At 49.0% G+C, this 9,032-nt stretch overlaps 1 long non-coding RNA gene across 1 annotated transcript; it reads right to left on the bottom strand.

Annotated features, from left to right (window-relative positions):
* Positions 1-431: 431 nt before the first annotated feature.
* LOC133059212 (uncharacterized) lies at positions 432-3,372 on the bottom strand. The gene is made up of 3 exons (XR_009693503.1): positions 3,288-3,372; positions 1,596-2,078; positions 432-1,042 (listed from the first exon to the last, which is right to left on the bottom strand). It is a non-coding gene; the product is annotated as an uncharacterized LOC133059212 (long non-coding RNA).
* Between the last annotated feature and the right edge of the window lie 5,660 nt (positions 3,373-9,032).

The raw sequence follows: 9,032 nt of genomic DNA, 5'->3' as shown, positions 1-9,032 counted from the left end.
CCCTTACTCAGGGGCTGGAGACAAAGTAGGGAGACTGTCTCTCGGGAAATGGACTGAGAAACTTGGGGGACGATCCTGTGAAACACAGCATGCAGCTTAGAACCGTGAACTAAGTGAACAGCCCGGAGAGGCCTGGAGACACATTGGTCAAAAAGTAAGCATCAGAACACCATCTGCCATATAAAGACAATTGCATCAGTTTTAAACACACACACACGATTATACCAGCGACTGTGTGTTTTGTACACGCGTGCACTGTGTGTGTGCTCAGTCGATAAGTGTGTCCAACTCTTTGCAACCCCATGGACTGCAGCCCACCAGGCTCCTCTGTCCATGAGATTCTCCAGGCAAGAACACTGGAGTGGGTTGCCATCTCCCCCTCCAGGGGATCTTCCTGACCCAGGGACCCAACCTGTGTCTCCTTCATCTCCTACAGGCAGGTTCTTTACTGGTGAGGCACGGGGGAAGCCCTTACATACATGTGCATACGTACACATCCAGAACGTAAACCAGGCACATTTAGGGTAGTTGTCTGTGGAGGGGAGAGTGGGAGTCATGGATCAAATGAGGAAAATGTATGAAATAAAGCAAGACAGAGGCCTTGCCCAGACCTGTGGGGTCAGGGGTCACAGACAGAGTGGGTTTGAGACTTATCTCTGCATCTATCTGAGTTTACAAAAAAGAACCAAAAAATTTTTTAAAGTCAAGTTGATTCACTCCTGCAGCGGCATGTGGATGAGATATCACTCCCTTCCACCCACACTGCCTAACCCTGCTGGGTTTCTGTCCCTTGTGAGGCACGGCTATCCCCCACTGCCACCAATTTTGTGAGTTCCCCATATCTTTCCAATAATAACCTGTTTTTCTCCATCAGGGCAGCAGAATCAGCTTCTGTTGCTTGCTGCCAAAGAACCGAGTATGTCCTAAGAGAGTGGGTCCCTGAAGGAAGGTGGAGAGCCTCCCCGGGGAGCAGACTTCTGGGCTGGAGAATCTGGGCCACTCACGACCGTGTCCGGCATCTAAGTCTCCAACAAGGGCTACTCTGCAGGAGAGACAAAAACATAGAATATACCAAGGATGCTGCCACGTTTCCTGGGATTTCACATCGCCCACTCCTAGCAGGGCCCCTGCCCACGGTTAGGTTGATAAGTGCCTTGTGAACTGCGGACCTCATGAATGAAAGACGAGTGAGTGAGATTACAACAGCTGCTATGGTCAACTTGCTCATTTACAGAACCTCATTTCCGCCCGCCAGATGCTGTTGTGCTGTTGACCTTGACAAAACACACGGCAGAAAAAAAAAAAAAAAACACAGCGAGCTGCAGGCCTTCGGTGCCTGGCTTGGTTGGACCAAATCACTGTGGATCGGCCCCCTCCAGGGTCAGCTTCTTGGGCGGCTATTCCGTGCAGTCACACAGCCCCGCATGCTCCGAGGTCTCTGCACTTGGTAACACCCTGCCTTCACTGTCTTGAAATTCCTTTATGACATTTCAACAAGGGGCCCTGCATTTTCCTTGTGTGGGGGGTCCTGGCCAGCCCCAGCTTCAATCACACAGGACTCACCTACAGGAAACGCAAAGAAGCTGAAATCTCACCGTTGAACTGCAGGACGGCCCGGCATTCACAAGGATGACTTTCAGTGGCCAAGGAATTTCTATTCCAAGGATGCGCCCTTCAGATCACGGCCTTTCCTTTTCACTTCTCCTGCAACTCTACCAAGTCCTCAGCTGGGAACACATCACCAGTCCGGCAGAGAGCAAACTTGATGGAAATTTGGGGGCACAGACGGCATGCACAAAGATAATTTCAGTGCAGTCTCCCTCTGCAGCACGGCTTGGAATGGTCATTGGGTTTCTGCAGACATTTTCTGTTCCGTTTTCTGGAAGAGAGCTGGTGGGATGTTTTGGAAAGAATGTGGGTCTGGGAGTCTGGAGAAACTCAATTTGAATCTTCCTTTTCATTGAGTGCATGTTACTTGATTTTTTGGCATGTTAAAATTTCATCTTTAACTGAAGGAGACATGTGTACCCCAATGTTCATCGCAGCACTGTTTACAATAGCCAGGATATGGAAGCAACCTAGAAGTCCATCAGCAGATGAATGGATAAGAAAACTGTGGTACATATACACAATGGAATATTACTCAGCTATTAAAAAGAATACATTTGAATCAGTTCTAATGAGGTGGATGAAACTGGAGCCCATTATACAGAGTGAAGTAAGCCAGAAAGAAAAACACCAATACAGTATACTAACACATATATATGGAATTTAGAAAGATAGTAACAATAACCATATATGAAAGACAGAAAAAGAGACACAGATGTATAGAACAGACTTTTGGACTCTGTGGGAGAAGGTGAGGGTGGGATGATCTGAGAGAACAGCATCGAAACATGTATATTATCAACTGTGAAACAGATCACCAGTCCAGGTTTGATGCATGAGACAAGTGCTCAGGGCTGGTGAACTAGGATGACCCAGAGGGGTGGGGTGGGGAGGGAGGTGGGAGGGGGTTTCAGGATGGGGAACACATGTAAATCCATGGCTGATTCACATCAATATATGGCAAAAACCACTACAATATTGTAAAGTAATTAGCCTCCAACTAATATCAATAAATGGGGAAAAATTCATCTTTAAAGTGGGAATAGTCATAAAAGTGTGGGGAGAAGTAATTACTTTTTTAAGACAGGAAGGGAGGGAGGAAGCAAAGGAGGGAAGAAGGGAGGAGGGAGGGATAGGTGGAGGGAGAGGGAGGGAGGAGGGGAGCACCTTCGGAGCACCCAGCGTGGTCTCTGAAGTGTGGTCAGAATTGGGAGCTTGCCTCTTCTGACTCTTTACTCTCGTTTCAAAAGGCAGCTCCCTGGGGTCCTCTGGGATTAACATCATTGTTCCTCTAGTCCCCAAATGCCTTAAATCCATTCTTAGAGAACCCCTAAAATGATGCAAGACATGGGATGCTCTCATTTGATCAGAATCCCCTTTTCTTGGCCCATATTCCAACCCCCCACACACATTCAAGAAACGTTTTCTGACTTATGACTCTGCCTGCGTGCTGAGCTCATTTTTGCCAACACCCCCAGTTATTCTTTCTCATCTCTACCCTCCCCAAATAACCCCGTCCCACCACACCACTCCCCAGGCCACACCTCCCTTAATCCTCTCCTGGGTGGCAAGAACAGGCTCTCATTTCCCGACCTTGCTGCCACCTGGGGACAAACACCAGCCTGCCAAAGCACAGGGACGGAGTGATAAGCACAGTCTGATAGAAACTCCCCACTCACCTGCGTTCGGGGCAAGCAGAAAACGCCGCTCTGGATGGAGCAAACACGTCTCGGTTTTGAATTCCTACTTGGCATTGACCTGGATCCTATCACCTTGTCATACTCCTTTGCTCTAAAGAGAAAAGTCACAACATCCACCCACCTCCCTGGGGCCTCGGAGAACAACCAGTAAATTGTTAGGAGTGAATGGTGCTCTTTTTATTATGTATTCGCTCTTCCAAGAAAAACCAGTTATGCTATCGTGAGCTGCCCTCTTACAAGCAATTTAAAAGGGAGGCAGTACAGGGAAGGAGCGATAAGAAGGAATTTCTAAACGAGAAAAAAATAAATGATTAAGTTCATACCCAGTTTAAAATTTCACATACTCTTGAGCACAACGAAATTCAACCCATTCCCAAAGATACGTGAGTCCTGTGAAATAAACGTGGTCTACAAGGAAGGAGGTGACAATGGATTTTCAGTCAATAAAATGTCAAAGGCTGCTTTTGCTGAAGGATGAAACTGACTCTGGAGTATTATTTCAGTTTCCAGAAGTTGGTAACCAGGATCCCTAGGAACGTGCTGTCCAAGTGAGGACGCCCTTCAGTGCGGAAACAGACAGTTATGATGGGCAGGGGGCGGGGGGAAGGGGGTGGTCCCTGCATCTATTAAAAACTGTCTCACAGATCACTCGGCATCTTTTCTCCCCAGCTGAGTACCAGCAGCCGTGACGGCTGGTGAAGCACACATTCAATCCAAAAACCAGGTTGGGCCTTGAAAAAAATCAAACACCAAAGGCCACTTTTCCTATTTTCTTCTTTAACGCACTAATTTCTGTTTTCTTTCCCCACTGGTTTTTGAGTGTGAGCTTCTGTGAGGGGAGAATCTGAAGGTACCCGTCTGGGCAGACAGCTGGGGCCTTACTAACCCAGCTGTGGAGTGCTGAGGCTGAGTAAAAATGAACGTGGGGTTGGAATGCTGAGGCTGAGTAAAAATGAACGTGGGGCTCAGGCAAAGGGGTTATGAATGCACAATGTTTGCTTTGCACTTTAGAAGTTACGGAGCACATAAATCATTTCATCTTATTCTTTATTCTGTGGTTTTTAAACCTTTTGGACCTTTATACATCATGACCCAGCATACGTATCACACACACCCACACACACACCTATGCACACATACATGCATACACACATGTATGCAAAGCACACACATATACATCTGCACGCACACACATACACACTCAAATATTACTCTATGCAAAACACTGTCATTTTCTATTTTATCCGTTTGATTTTTTTTTTAATGCTGGCACAACCTTCCAAGGGCTTCCCAGGCCTTCGTGGTAAAGAACCCGCCCGCCAGTGCAGGAGACATATGAGAGGTGAGTTCAGTCCCTGAGTCGGGAAGATCCCCTGGAGAAGGGCATGGCAACCCACTCCAGTATTCTTGCCTGGGAAATCCCATGGACAGAGGCGCCTGGCGGGCTACAGCCTATGGGGGTCACAGAGTCGGACACAGCTAAAGTGATTCAGCACGCACACATCCACAGTCTTCTAAACTAATTTCACGACCCACTAATGGTTGCTTCTAGTCAGAGTTGACTGTCTTCTTTGGCACCTGCACGCCTCTCCACGCCTTTTTCTACCCTGTTTCCTGTATTCTCAGGAATGGAAACCTAGAAACTGCTCTTCCTCTAGTACCTGGCCAAGATGATTGCTGTCTACTTTTGGCCAAGGTCATGCCCTTGAGCAAGACTTGAATGGTGGAGGGCGACGGTGGGGGGCTTCCCCAGCAGTGGCAGTGGTCACACGGGGGCTTCAGTGCAAGGCCCCCCAACTTTGGTTCTCCTCATCTTTCCTCTGGTCTTTAAAGCAACTCATTCCCAGTTTAAATGCCCTTTTGCTTCAAATACTGGCTGCCGCTTCCTGACTGAAGTTCAGCTGATAGAGACAGATACTGGAAATCCCCCTTCTGTTTGCAGAAACCAACACCTAAGAAGCTCAAAGGACTGGTTCAGATCACAGAGTCCTAAGGGGCGAGTCCCCAGCAGGCTTGCTGTTTTCTTTTGGCCATACTGTGCAGCATGTGGGATCCTCCCCAACTGGGGATCGAACCCGGGTCCCCTGCATTATTGGGAGCACAGGCTCCTAACCACTCGACCACCCAGGAAGTCCCCACAACAAGCCTCCTGATGACAGCCTCAGTTATCTTTCTCACCACCCCACAGCTGCATGTGTGTCGTATAAAGCTGTTGGAAGTGTTTGTTTATGCAAAGCTATACTAATTTTAACACCTCAAATTCTTTTAAAGTTTCTCAATTTTTCCTCCTTTTTATCAATCAAATTAAATGCCTTTCTTTTATGCCTGTATCAACCTACTCTGCACTCTCCTTTCTGTGAATTGCTATGTTGAGAGTCACTGGAAACTGCTAAAGGATATGATTATCCTCCCACTGCTTACATGTACATCTTTTTCTCCAAACCAGGCTGTAAGTGCCTTGAAGTCAGGAATTCTATCAGAACTTTCTTGTGACCTCCCTCATATAGTTCTTAAGATTTGTTTTCTATTACAAGCAAGAGATACTCAGCAAATATGGTTGACAATTAATACCCTGTACATTGCCACAATTAATACATTACTCAATTGCCATTTTGCCAAAGTTCACAGGTTGTAAAAAAGATAGGGACTTCCCTGGCAGTCCAGTGCTTAAGACTCTGCACTCTCACTGTTTAGGGGCCATGGGTTCTAACCCTGGTCAGGGATCTAGAACCCTACATGCCGAACGACACATAAAGATCAGTCTGCTCATACCTTCCAAATTGTCTAGGTAAGAAGACATGTTCTGCAAGGCAGTTTGGAGAAAGGAGAATTGGATTCAAGGAATAAAATTCAAGGGTCCTTTTCCCAAAATGAAAACAGGATGTGGTCAACCAGGAAAAGAAAGGGGCATACAGGTCACTCTGGCAACGAAAAGGGGAAATTATCCTTATTGGATGCCAGCTATTTTAACGAAACTCTACTTTTTCCCTTCATTTGACTCCCTCAACTGTTTATCATGTTTATGTTCTTCTATTTTATAAAGAAACCTCCAGTCCTTTGTGAAGTGAGGCAGGTTGGACCCTTTGAGTACTTCCGTTTACACCCACTCTGCCCTTGAGTCAGAGTCTGGAAAGCACTTCCTGCCACCGGGGGTTGAGTTTGGACCAGCCGCCCAAGTCTGAAGTTGATGCTTTAAAAAAAAAAAAAAAAAAGTTGTGTCTATTATTTGTATTCACTTATTTTGGCTGTATGGGGTCTTCATCGCTGTTTCCGGCTTTCTCTAGGTGCCGCGAGCGGGGGACACCTCTCGTTACGGTGCGCAAGTTTCCCATTGCAGCGGCTTCTCTAATCGCGCAAATGCGCTTCAGTGGCCACGGCGGGAAGGCTCAGTAGTTGCGGCACACGGGCCTAGTTGCTCCACAGCATGTGGAATCTTCCCGGACCCGGAATCAAACCCATGTCCCCTGCATTGGCAGGCAGATTCCTAACCACTAAACCACCAGGGAAGTGGGTAAGTTGATGCCTTTTAGACCGTTCTCCAAGTACGGTTGCCAGGCCAACAGCATTAGTACCACCCGGGAACTTGTTAGACGTGCCCTCAGGCTCCGGCCCTGATCTGAATTGAAAAGTTGGGGTGGGGGCCCAGCAGGTGACGCTGGTACAGCTAAGAGGCAGGGGATGTCACTTTATATGTTTGACCCGAACCCGAAGCCCTCCCCACACGCAGTACCCACGGCCCCTTCATCCACTGTCCTCAAGGCTGCACCCGGCACGGGGGACTTCAGCACAGCGGTGGGTCCAACTCCGCTCCCCAGCAGTTAGAGTGACCCCGTCCAGGACTGGTGTCCGGCCCGGGTCTCCCCATCTGTAAACCAGGAACCGCTCAGCTGCTCAGCTGGGCTGTTACAGAAACTCAGTGCCTGAGTAACCGGTACTTTTGTGTGCTAACACCTGTCTGTGGCCACATGAAGGCAGGCACGGATTTCCAGTTACTCAGCTTGTACTTTCTCTCCCTGGGAATTGTAGTCCACCTCTGTTGACAAGGGAGTCAAAACTCAAAGTCATGATAAACCTGAAAAAACACAAGGAGCACAGTGAAGAAAGCGAAGAGGAAAGAAGGGACGGCTCCAGGAGGCCCAGAGCCAAAGTGTTCAGTCGCTCAGTCGTGTCCGACTCTTTGTGAGCCCATGGACTGTAGCCCACCAGGCTCCTCTGTCCACGGGATTCTCCAGGCAAGTAGCCATTGCCTTCTTCAGAGGATCTTACCAACCCTGGGGTCAAACCCAAGTCTCCTGCAATGCAGGCAGATTCTTTATGGTCTGAGCTACCAGGGCAGTCCAAGAAGGGATGAAAGGAACACACAAGGGGGAAGAAACAAGGGAAAGAAGTTGGGACAAATAAAGAAGGGAAGACATGAACAGGAAGTAGATGGAGAAGAAAATTCAAAAGTAGGAGAAGGAAAGAAGAAAAGGATGAGAAGCAGGAAGGCAGCGGAGGAAGGGCCGGGGCTCAAACACTCAAGTCTGAGGCTTGCAGCCCTCCCAGCAGGAGACCGTCTAATTACCCCATTTCCTCCAAGCTGCTTCTAGGGCTGCAAAGTGGTCTTGGGTCTGGAAAAAGCCCTAAGCATCTTAGGTGCATCTGTTCCGCCTAATCCCTGACAGTGCGGGGCTGTGTTCCTGTGGACGCGGGGCGCAGGCTCTGCCAGCCGCAGTGCTTGGAGCCTTCGGGTCTCCAACTGGGGTGCCCGGGAGTGGGGGTATGGGGGGTGGGGGTTGGGGGGTGGGTGGCGGGGGGATGTCGGGGGTGAGGAGCACTGCCTTCTTCCACCCAGACCCGGGCAGGAGCAGGAAAACGGCTTCTTCCTCCCCCGATTGAAGGGCAGGAAGTCCGTGTGTCTGGTCTCGCTGTTTCCACTCCTCAGTTAACTTCCTCGCTGAGCTCTTCCCCTCTAAGCCGGCTTTGTCTGGATGGGCCAGCGTCCAATTCTTTCAAATGAAAAGAAAGCAGGGGGAGACAGGAGAAGAGAGGAAAGGAGAGGATGGGGAGGGAGAGGAGCAGATGGGAGGAGGGAGGAAGCAGAAACAGGGAGACGGTCCAGGCCCCGTCCACACAATGGTCGGTCTGACTTACCTGCCACCGACAGGACTTACAGAGAAAATTTGTTAAAGAATCAGGAAGAGAGAGGAAAGCACAATATGAACACCCCACAGACAGTATATGCAAGGTGGATCAGCAAGGCCAGCATGCAACAGGAAGTGAGAAGGTAAAACAAGGCTGCCTGACTCTGTTTTGGGCATTTGTGGTGATGGTTTCATTTGCTCATGTTTCATTTTGGGAGTGAAAGGGTCTCCAAAGCACCCTGAGCTTTAAAAATGACCCAAGCATTATGGGATGGGACGAGGGGGCTGCACCAGGAGGTGGCCTTGGGCCCCCCCCCCCCCCCACCACCCGGAGAGAACGCTTCCTTTGTCATTCACCTCGGCTAAGCAGGCCCCCCTGGGAATTTCACCCTGGCGCCTTCTCCATCCCCAGCATGATGTCCGGTGGCGCCTCGCATGAGACTGGTGAGCAGAGCATCTTTTGCTTTGCCCTGAAGCAGAACTCAACCACTGTAGCAACTTGCTGCCGGGGAAACGGAACTTCCACACTTTCTGTTTAAATCTCTCCGAGGAAAGATGTTTACAAATAACACCAGACTGGTATGAGTCACTCAGAACAGAG

Source organism: Dama dama, chromosome 7, assembly GCF_033118175.1.
Source record: "Dama dama isolate Ldn47 chromosome 7, ASM3311817v1, whole genome shotgun sequence".
NCBI classification, from domain to species: Eukaryota; Metazoa; Chordata; class Mammalia; order Artiodactyla; family Cervidae; genus Dama; species Dama dama.
Note: the sequence above shows the minus strand (reverse complement) of the source record. Positions and strands in the feature narration are given on the sequence as shown.